Here is a 10197-nt window from a genome sequence, read left to right on the forward strand (position 1 = left end):
ATGCAGCGCAATAACTTTTGATAACAGGAGGCAGCTGCAGCAGCTAACGGCGCAAGATGTTTACAAAAAGAAGGGGATGCTGACTCTGCAGGAGTGGTGGTCCATGTAGGGGAGGACAGACCGAGGCGGCTGAATGAGTTTGCGGGGTGCTTGCATGCAGAGTTTAGACTTGGATCGGGGAGCTTCTAGATGTTTCCCTGAATTCACAGTCAAACGGGTTTAGCTCTGATGCAGCGGGCTGATTCTGGCCGCTGCAATGGCGCCCCGATGGTCGGCGGGGCAGAGGAGTGCGATGGGTGGAGGAGGAGTGAGTGTGAGATGATGGGGGGGGGGGTTGGAAATCAGTGATGGGGAAAATGGATGGAGGCGAGAGGATTGGGGGGAGGGTGGGCTCTAATGGCCCAAAGACACAGCTGGCTGCAGGCACCCAAGGACAGAGACGCCGAAAGAGGGAGACGGAGACGGAGAGGGTGAGCATGATGGAGGCAGCGGTGGGGGTGGGGGGGTAAGATGATAAAAATAGAGGGTGGGGGGGTTTGCAAGAGAGAGACGTCTCGTCATCGTAAGAGACAAGAGAAGGAAGGTTATTTTCTTGTCATGCCGTTTGCATCTGCTTGCCTGCCACTCCGAACACGAGCGCACAGACGCACACACAAACAAACACGCCGAGGCTGCTGCCATGCATGTCAATGAATTATCCATGGAACAATGGCAGCTCCTCATATTAATGAACATAAACGAGCAGACAAAGATAGAAGACGGGGTGTAAAACAGCATGAAATGCTCTGATTGCCTCCAATGCCAAACATTTATGAAAATAATTACCGTTTGATTGAGGAATCTTACATTATTAGTAGTATTTCTGATGACACACGAAGAAAAGGTCATTAGATGTTTTTATTCCCACCTTAGAAATCACTTTCTGCTACCACCCAGCACGTATTTACTGTGTTACCCACAATCCCCGGGTCGTCTCACCAGTGCAGCTCAGCTGTTAACCTTGACGAGGACATCATGCTCACTGAATACATTAAGGGTCTAAAAGAATGTGCCTAATCCAGGAAAGAAATACGCAATTAAGCGTCATGCATGAAAGATTGATAAGAACGGGAAAAGTAGGAGTGATTAAAAAAAAGAAAAAAGGAGAGCAGACTCCGTAATGGAGTTTAACAGTGGGGAGGTGATGCAGATGCAGGAGAGGGGACAACTGATGTTAGACTTGCAGATGGGGAGGAAAAGCGGGCAGAGGGAGGAGGAAGAGGCAGGGAGCAGCAGGGAGGAGGTGTGGTGTGGGATGTTGACAGAGCGGAAGAAAGAGCGATAGAAGGGATGAAACCAAGAGAAAAAGTAGGGGAAAGAGAGAGCGGCGTCTGCACACTCCAGAGAGGGGAAGGGAAGGAGGGGGGGGGAGGGGAGGGGGCATAAAAGGTTAAAGAAAGGGGAGCCGGGTAGTGAAAGATGGGAAGAGGAAGAGGCAAAGAGAAGCGCTGAAAGATGGAACCGCTGAGGGTGAAGATAAAGAGAGTGAGCGGGAATAACTCAAAGAAGGAGAGAAGAGGAGGATGAGGAGGAGAGGTGTGGGGGATGCACTGCAGAGTGCCATATTTTGAAAGATTGGAGCTTTCCAAAATACAAGTTTTAGCAAATGTTTCTCGTTTACATATCAAATCTGAAAGAAAATAAACACCGTCTGTGCAGATTTGACCCAAAATTAAAAAGACGGCGAGCTTCTGCATCCTGAGGACGTCTGCATCTGTGTGCTTCAACTGTTTTCAGCAGAATAAATCATTGAAACCTTGATCTGACGCAGAATCTGTGCTCTGAGCTGCACCAGTGTGTATGTGACCGTGAGTGTGTGTGTGTGTGTGTGTGTGTGGGTGTCAAAGCGCATGAATAAATCTGGCCACAGAGATAGCCCAGGGTTTGTTGACTGCTCTGATGTTTAAATCTGTGCCGCTGATTCTCTTTCCAAAGCTCGTGACTCACCCTCTGATATAAGCTAACACGCTAAAAGCAACACTGGGTCAACACTAACTAATTCCAAACGAATGCTGAGGGTAGAACTGCTTTGGTACCTGTGAAATGTTGCCATCCTGAACTAATCCCACCGTCCTGATGAGCACTTCCGTTGTTTTTCACAAGATCAATAACTGTGGAGCCTGGTGCTGCTACAATAAAGTCACAAGTTTTGGTGTTAACCTTTGGTTCTTTGTTATAAAATCACCATATTTGTGCAGCATCCTGTTTGACTCACAAAGATCTTAAATATAGATCTCTGTGGCGGTAAATATAAGAAATAAATAAAACAGTCACATGCCTTCTTTCTTAAACATCCCATGGTTCTCATCTCTCTGCTCTTTGGCCTTCTTCTCTGCAGGCCCTCGACTGTTCTTTATGTGGCCTGTGTAGGTGAGAGTCTCTGCTTGTGCATGAATCCATATGTGGATATGTATGTGCGTGTCAGCATGGATCAGAGAGGGGCACAACAATGCTTATGCATGTAAATCAGTGCCTGTGTGTTTTTGCATCAACAGGATGCTCTTTGCTTCTGCAAAGATTTGCTAATATTTGTATTTTTTTCCCTTCCTTTTCTTTCCAGGAAGCACACAGAGCCCTCCCCACAAAGAGACCAGGTGAGATAATTGATGATATCAAATCTGTAATTTAATTTCAAAATTTGCCCCAAGCTTATCAATTATTGGAGCCTCAGGTGACTTTCTGTACCACGTGTGACACTGAGAGCTTTCAGCCCAGTTACCATGACAACACATCAGCCATGTGATGGTCACATGGGTCCCACTCTGATCATCTTTTGATCTAATTTAAAAGCGTTTCTAGTGGTGGATTATTTATAATCGTTTTTAAATTGACATTTAAAAACAATAATTTTCTAAGACACAGTTTTTCCAGAGCGGCAGGAGTTCATTAGAAATTCGCCTCTGAGTTTTGTCTGGGACCTTTTGCATGGTGTAAGCCTGCCCACACCTTCCATCATCCCTTTGTTTACACGCTCTCCCTCAAGCTTACAGCCACTTACACATCCAACCTAACATTACCCGTGCAACCAAAATGGTGAGCGATATTGGAGCTATCCGGTCGTAAGAGCCAGATGCCAGCTAAGATGAGGAAGACAAAGACGTACGTGGATCTAGTCTTCTACACGTAGATGCATGAAGCATGGAGCGGAGCAGGGAGCTTGTGGCTTGCCGTAGTAGCTTCTTCATCACAACCAAGGTTTTTGCTTTTTGTGTCTGCTCCTTATTCTCAATTATTTAAAAAAAATATTTACTCAGAAATGCAATTTTAAGCTGCTCTCCACAATGGAAAAAATGCCACAAGAACATATTAGAAACACTAAAACCATGATTTTCATTGGAGTGGGTCTTCAACATCTGTCTCTCGCATGACAATTACAGAAATTAGTCAGATCCAAGTAAACTGTCCCTACAGGACTTTATTTATGTTATTATCGTTTTGTTCCTTGTTAGGACAGTTTGGCTGATTTAGCCCAGATCACATATGTGCACTAGCTGGCCCCGGTTTCTAGAAGCAGTTGTGTGCAGCCAGTTATTCTATGTGCTGTGAGTGTCTGTGTGTGCATCAGAGGCAACGGGGCAGCTCTAACAATAACACTGATTGAGAAAAAAAGAGAAGAAGAAAACTCTGCCTCCGCACCCAATCTACCTCCGCAGTCCTGCAAGCTCTTCTTCTGAGGCTCACATAGAAAAGAGAAGAAAGACAGGAAAAAGGAAAGAAGCAGAAAGAGCATGAGATACATGAAAGAGAGATGCTGAGCTGCAAACCAATACAGCAGTGCAGAAGACACATTCCTGGATTGGCAGACAAAAAGAGGCTATTATCTTTTGTTTATGACATTGTCTGGTACCAGCCCTGCCATCACCATGGCGACGTGCTTTGTCTGCACCCATCGGCATGCCAGTATGGCCACTGCATGCAACTTTGGCATCAAGCCTGAGTCCACTTTCAGAAAGCAGAGCAGCCTTCATTGACTTCACCGCCTGGCTGGCTCACTGTGTGGCGCTGGTTGCTATGGAAGCTAATTTACAGGCAGAGAGCTCACTTTGTGTCCATAATACCGGAGCAGTCAGGCAAATCATCCACGCACAATGCACAAGCCTTTACGCAAACACACGCGTGCAACCTGGCAACAGCACCAAAAATGGGCTATGGCTAATGAGAGGAGTTCAAAGCAGATGTGGAGGCTTTGCATGAAAAATCCTGCGACTTTGGAAACTATTTTTAGGAGATTGACAGCACTTCTGAGGCGACACCACTGCTTCCTTTGTATCTCATGCGTCTGTGGCTGATGGAGTTCAATTCTGTTGGACTGAAGGTTAATCTTTGGCACTCACATGATTTAGAGACCCATCTTCTTTATTTTTAGAGCAAAAAAGTTGACATTTAAAGTTTTCCTGGGTTCCCTCACTTCAAAACAGCACAATTACATCAGTGGAATCATTAAAAAAAAGAGAAAAACAGACTTCATCAGCTCACACTTTCCTGTTCCAAGCGTGACTATGATCAAGAAAGTGTGAAAATCTCTGTATCATCTTTTTCAACATATTTCCCTCTTGGTTTATTTCTCTTCTCGCTTTTTCTGCAGCTGCATTATGTAACCGCAGTAGCTGTTTGAAGTCAAAAAAGGGAGGAAGGTAAAAAACTTTTCAAAGTCTTGCTTTTGCAGCTTTAGGAGATGGTGGCGGTGGGTGCTGCCTGAATAATTCCTCCAGATCGTCTGGTCCTAAATGGTGTTGCTTCAACCTCACTTTGAAAAATGAGAAGCAGATTTCACAGACTAATAATTCTGCAACCATTTAACTTGAAAAATTCAAAAAGTTCTCACGATTTTTCCTTTTTTATGATTTGTTTACAGTCCTGGTAATGAATCCCAGTTATTAAACTGTAAATCAAAAAACTCAAAGATGTTCTAGAAAGTTTTCTTCAAACTTGACAAAGTTTTTCATGATATCTTTCTTTAATTACTTCCTTCGTCCTCATTTGTTGTTGCTTTATTCCTTTATCTCTTAGCCCATTTTCACTCCATCTGATTGTTTTTCATATATTCTACTTCTAAATTCTCTGTGTCTGATTGGCTTTTTTCCTTCTTCTTTCTTTGTTTCCTTTTCGGCTTAAAAAGTGGCTCCACCAGCTACATATTATATTCTATGCATGTCGATCCATCATCTGCAGCGGAATCTATGTTGTTTGCGGGAACGAGCCCTACAGATCACAGAGGATTCCTTAAAATGTGTTTTCTGTTTCCATGAATCCTGCATGCATGAGCTCTCCTGCAGCCTCTGATGCTGACTGAAGGCCTTGCATTTTCCCTGCATTCCTGGAGCTGAATAAAAAAAAAAAAAAATGGAGCCATTGTCAGCCTCACTCTTGTTCCTTCCTCGTTGGAGCAGATGTGCAACTCTTCGCTGTATTAGTGCGGAATGTGTGCGAAAGTGTCAACGACTGTTCTTTTGCAAGCTCTGTCTATTTGTCTCTAATAAGACGCGTGCGATCAAACACTGGCAAGCGATAAAAAATGGCCTCCCTCCCTGTCACCCCTCTTCTCCTTCTGAACGGCAGTGGCAGTGTTTTGTTGCAGGGATCCCGGGGTGAGATGATGGAGTGCAGCGGCGGAGGAAGAGGATGAGGGACGTGAATGACAGCTGATGAACTGCATCGTGCTGGACGCCAGCCAGATCCTTTTAATGAGCAAAGTGCTGCACCCAAAACCTCACACCTAATTACACACACACACGAACCTTATTTTTGCATTCCCTGCTCTGCAGCGTCCCGCCATGCTGCACTAAGTACTCCCTCCAGATCAAACAAGAAGCTCAGGGTAACCAGCATACAGATGAGCCCCCCCCCCCCCTCCCCTCCCCTCCCTGCCTCCTCCTTTTCTCTCCTCCACTCCCATCACTAACCCTGTCTTCTCTCCCCTGCAGTAACCTCTGGCTCTTCCCCTCTTCCACCTCCTCGCCGGATGCTGCTTCCTCTCACAGAGGGGATCACATCAGCCCACACTCTGCTGACATCGCCCCAGCTTGCCCGATAAAAACATTACCTGTAAACTGCATTAGCCCTAAGTGAGAGGCGGTCAAGCACGCGGAAATGTATGCGTGCTCACGGACAGTTGTGCGTGTGACAAACAACTGGGCGTAATCAGATCAAGGTTAGGATGCGGTTCGCTGGAACGACCTGTGCCCGTCCTGTCACGACGAATTCATGCTGAGCTCCTGGAAAAAAACCTGTTTGTCTTGTTTATTTGTGTGTTATGCAACTTTGTTTGTAACCACTCCAAAAAACTGACACAGAAACTGTATAACCCGCTTTGGGTGTGAGGTCAAGTTGCATTGGATAAATAAGAAAAAGTTTCTTTATGACCTTAAATGCTGAACGCAGCTCCAGCCTCCAAAGTGATTTATGCATCTCCATGCTGATCATCATCTTCATGAAGGTCCCAGAGCGGATGCTCAGAGCACAATGCACCATGAAGCAACCAAGCATCACCCAATCTTTCTACAAACCGTCTTCAGAGGCTTTGGAAGCCAGTTGGCAGTTTCAGGAACCAGCCTCAGAAAACTGATGAATTAGAAATGTTATGTGGTGATCCAGTCAACCACTAGAGGACAACAACTAATGGCTTCAAAGCATCCGAGCATAATTAATCCAGAAACCAGCATTCTGTCTATCATCCAATCAGCGGGGTCTTTTGCGATTCAGTCAAGCTGTCAGGAAGTCATTTTTGCAAATCAAAACAATCCAGAAATGACAGAAAATCATTTTCCGGCGGCAGCCTTCGTACGATTTATGAACAGATATTCAACTGTTCAGTCAGTCTGAACATTAATAACATGAAATGAGTCACATGAAAAGTCCACATTCATTAGCTGGCTGCATGAGTGAGCTCCGGTTGCTCCTTAAACCTCGGCTTGTGCTGTGGCACTTCTCCCTAATGAGGGACAAACATTTTCCTTCTTTAAATCTCTGCCTGCCTTGCAACAACTGAAGGTAAATGACCATGAACCTCTGGGGCAATTAGATGGGCACTCCAGGGTTTAAAGTGTGTTGCTTAGGAACTCACAGTCAGACACACAAGTCCAGAATACAGCAATCAGGGTAACGGTGGTGCAAGAGAAGCTGATAAAAATGCAGAAAAAAAAATTAAAAGATTTTCTTTTCTTCCTTGTTTCTGGGGTCCTGTGGCATTGAAACTTTTATTGAATCTGAATGTAATATACAGCAGGCAGTCAAACTGCAGAGGTAGCAGGAGCCAAACCCCAAGGGGAGTCTTCAGCTTTCAATATCCCCCCACATGAGGGAGGTGCCAATTTCAGCATGGCCTCTCCTGACCAGTGCAAACACCTGCCCGCCCACCCCACACGCTCCAAAATCTCCACCTTAATCGCTTTGGTTTCATACTGTTGCGTCAGGCTTGGAACCTCACAGTTAGGCTTAAAGGAGGAAAACTCAGAGGAAAACAAGAGGAGAAATGCCTTGAATTCTTGCGTCTCACAAACAGAGTTTACACGTTTCGAAAAGCTCCATTCTCTAATGTGAAAGATGCGTTTCCATACGTGAAAAAAGTGCTTATCGCACCAAAGTGGAAATGTGTTGACGGCGGCCATGCGTTTGCATTGCTGTAGGGGATTAGCCTCTCATCTTCCATTCATGTATTCATCTTTTCTCTTCTTATCGCTCTTTCTTTCCTCACAGATTAGTCTTTCATCCTTCCACCTTGTTGTCATCTTTCCATTTCGGCTCAGTCTGTTCCCTCTCCCCGACACCTTTCTATATCCTTCTCTGCGTTAGCTCTGCTGTGGTCCCTCCCCTTGTTGCGCCACCCACCCACCCACACACACACATACATATTGGTGATTCTCTCCCTTTTCTGTCACACTTCTTCCTCTCAGCTCCCCATCCACCTCTCTCTCTCTCTCTTTCTCTCTCACATCCCCTCTTGGGGGCCAGTGGAGCTGTGGGGAGCCCTGCTTTCAGTCAGCAGTGAAGCTCACAGCACATGAAGTGAAAACAAGAGTGCATGGGAGCAGCATGCTTATGCCTGAAACACACCAATCAATTCCCCATAATAAAAACAGATGAATTTGAACAACAGACTTGGAAACAAAATATTGCTGCCTTGCCATTAAGCATTTTGTCACAAAACGACATCCTTGAGGACGCTGAACTTAACAGGGGGGAGGAAACCCAAAAAACTTGCAGCACAGAATCGCGTCTTGCAGAGAAGCTCTACTCTGAACTGTTTTTTGCGAGTGTTTGGACAGATGCTAATAGAAAACAAGGTTAAGGCAGGTGTTGAGCATGTTTTCGTATGTGTGTGTGGGAGGCAAATGGAAATAGAACGCGCTCCCGCGAGAGACCCTGCTGTCCTGTATTCAGCATGCACACACACAAATGTACACTCAGATAGACACACACCCCCCTGCTTCCTGGCTCTCACTTCCATCTGGACTTCCATCTCCCATCCTGCTGTAGAGAAGTGAATGAATGACAGGGGGAGGTCATGGTACCTCTGTTAAGGGTCAGCCGATCTCTCCTCCTTGGCGCTGTCCCTCCAGTCCCCCCCCCTCTTGTCCAGTGGGTCTGAGCAGAGGCGAGCTGAGCGTGCAGCGGCGAGGCTCAATCCTTTCACCCTGCGATGCTGAAAATGGCACCAGTATTCCCTGATAGCAGCAGCCTGCCCCTCTCTATCTCTCCCCCTTCCTCACTCACTCTCTCCTGCTCTCTAGCTCGCCACCCTTTTCTGCTTGTCTGCTGCCATGTTGAGTGCACACAGGGTGAGGGGCGGGCTGAAAGGAGGGGAGAAGAAGAAGGGGAGGAGGAAGGAGTCAGGGGGACTCAGGGGGATAAGAAAGCAATTAGGAGACAGCCCCTCTTCCTTACAGTTGGGAATGTATTATGGAATTAGCTCTGGGGGTGGACGTGGTTGGAGGTCAGACTCGGAACTGGGGTGCGTGGTCTTGCAGACTCTGCTGGGGAGTCTGGCAGTCTGTTTGTCCAGCAGCCCCTTTGCAAATGTGTGTTCAAGGGTGTGGGAGACAGCAGATGGGAGGATGCTGGTCTGGTGCGTGTGTGTGTGTGTGTCAGGACCATAGAGAGCTGAGATGATATAGAGATTGCTGATGTACTGGTGGGAGTGAGGAGAGGAAAGGAGAGGAGGGGTTGAGCTGTGGAGGCGGCGGCTTCAAAGCCTCATCTGTCTCAGGTTCGTTCTCCCTCCACCTCCCCTGTGGATGACGAGGAAGCTGCATGTGTGTGCGCAACCGCTCGGTTTGTGTGCGTAAAGAGGAAGAGGCTGAATTTAACGCGCACTTTTTGGATGTGCAGTTGTGTTTGTTCTGTGTCCTTTTATGTTGTTGTTGATCCTGCTGCTTGTTATTAACTGTGCATGTGCCTGAGTTTGTGGGAAAACACAAACGCGTTTTTGCTGTTTACCCATGTATGAAAAGAGATGACCAAAATCCCTGCGTGAAAGGGAGTGATAGGAAAGGATGAGTGGGAGCCGCAGTGTGTTTCTGTGTTTATGAGAAAATTAGATAACAAAAGAAAAAAAAGAGTGTTTGTCCTCGTGTGGAAGCGCGCGCGCGTGTTTGTCTTTTGATGGAGAGGGATTGAGCCAAAGCTCTGCATGCGAGAGATACGCGTGTGCGTGTGGCGCTGATTGTGCCATGAATGAAAATCAGAAGCAGAGGGAGAGGAGGGGCGAGCGAGACTCTCCTCTGTCTCCTCTCTCCTCTTGAGTGGCAGATGAGGGGTTGCATGCAGCCCGCCCCGGCGCGCGCGTCAATTAGCGTCTCCCTGGCTTCTCCTCTTGTTGTTTCTGCTCCTCGCAAAAACGGGAGCTTTTCACAGCCGCCGGAGCGTCGCCAATCTCGGTCATCCTGAATCTCTTCTGTGCAGCCAAGAGTGTTTCATCAGGTTTGCAGGCGGTGCCCGTCCTCCTTCTCCCCCCTCATCTAACTATATAGGCCGATTGCGCACTGTGCAATTACGGCAATGGCCCATGATCGCTCCTGGCACCTCAAGCATGCGCGCGCACACCCATGCAGAAGATGCGTGGATGAGCACACAGCCTCGGCGTCTGTTCACACTCCCACAAACAAGTTCTTACACGCACGGGCAGCCAGCCGGACGCATGCCAACTGGCGCACGCGCAGG

General features: G+C 47.0%; 2 long non-coding RNA genes across 2 annotated transcripts; both read left to right on the forward strand.

Annotated features, from left to right (window-relative positions):
- Positions 1 to 315: 315 nt before the first annotated feature.
- On the forward strand, positions 316 to 3219 carry LOC110015479. Its single transcript, XR_002290685.2, has 3 exons — positions 316 to 470; positions 2378 to 2409; positions 2600 to 3219. It is a non-coding gene; the product is annotated as an uncharacterized LOC110015479 (long non-coding RNA).
- A 102-nt stretch (positions 3220 to 3321) lies between these two features.
- LOC111947755 lies at positions 3322 to 6420 on the forward strand. Its single transcript, XR_002873689.1, has 2 exons — positions 3322 to 5857; positions 5964 to 6420. It is a non-coding gene; the product is annotated as an uncharacterized LOC111947755 (long non-coding RNA).
- Positions 6421 to 10197: the final 3777 nt, after the last annotated feature.

Source organism: Oryzias latipes, chromosome 8, assembly GCF_002234675.1.
Source record: "Oryzias latipes chromosome 8, ASM223467v1".
Taxonomy (NCBI): Eukaryota; Metazoa; Chordata; class Actinopteri; order Beloniformes; family Adrianichthyidae; genus Oryzias; species Oryzias latipes.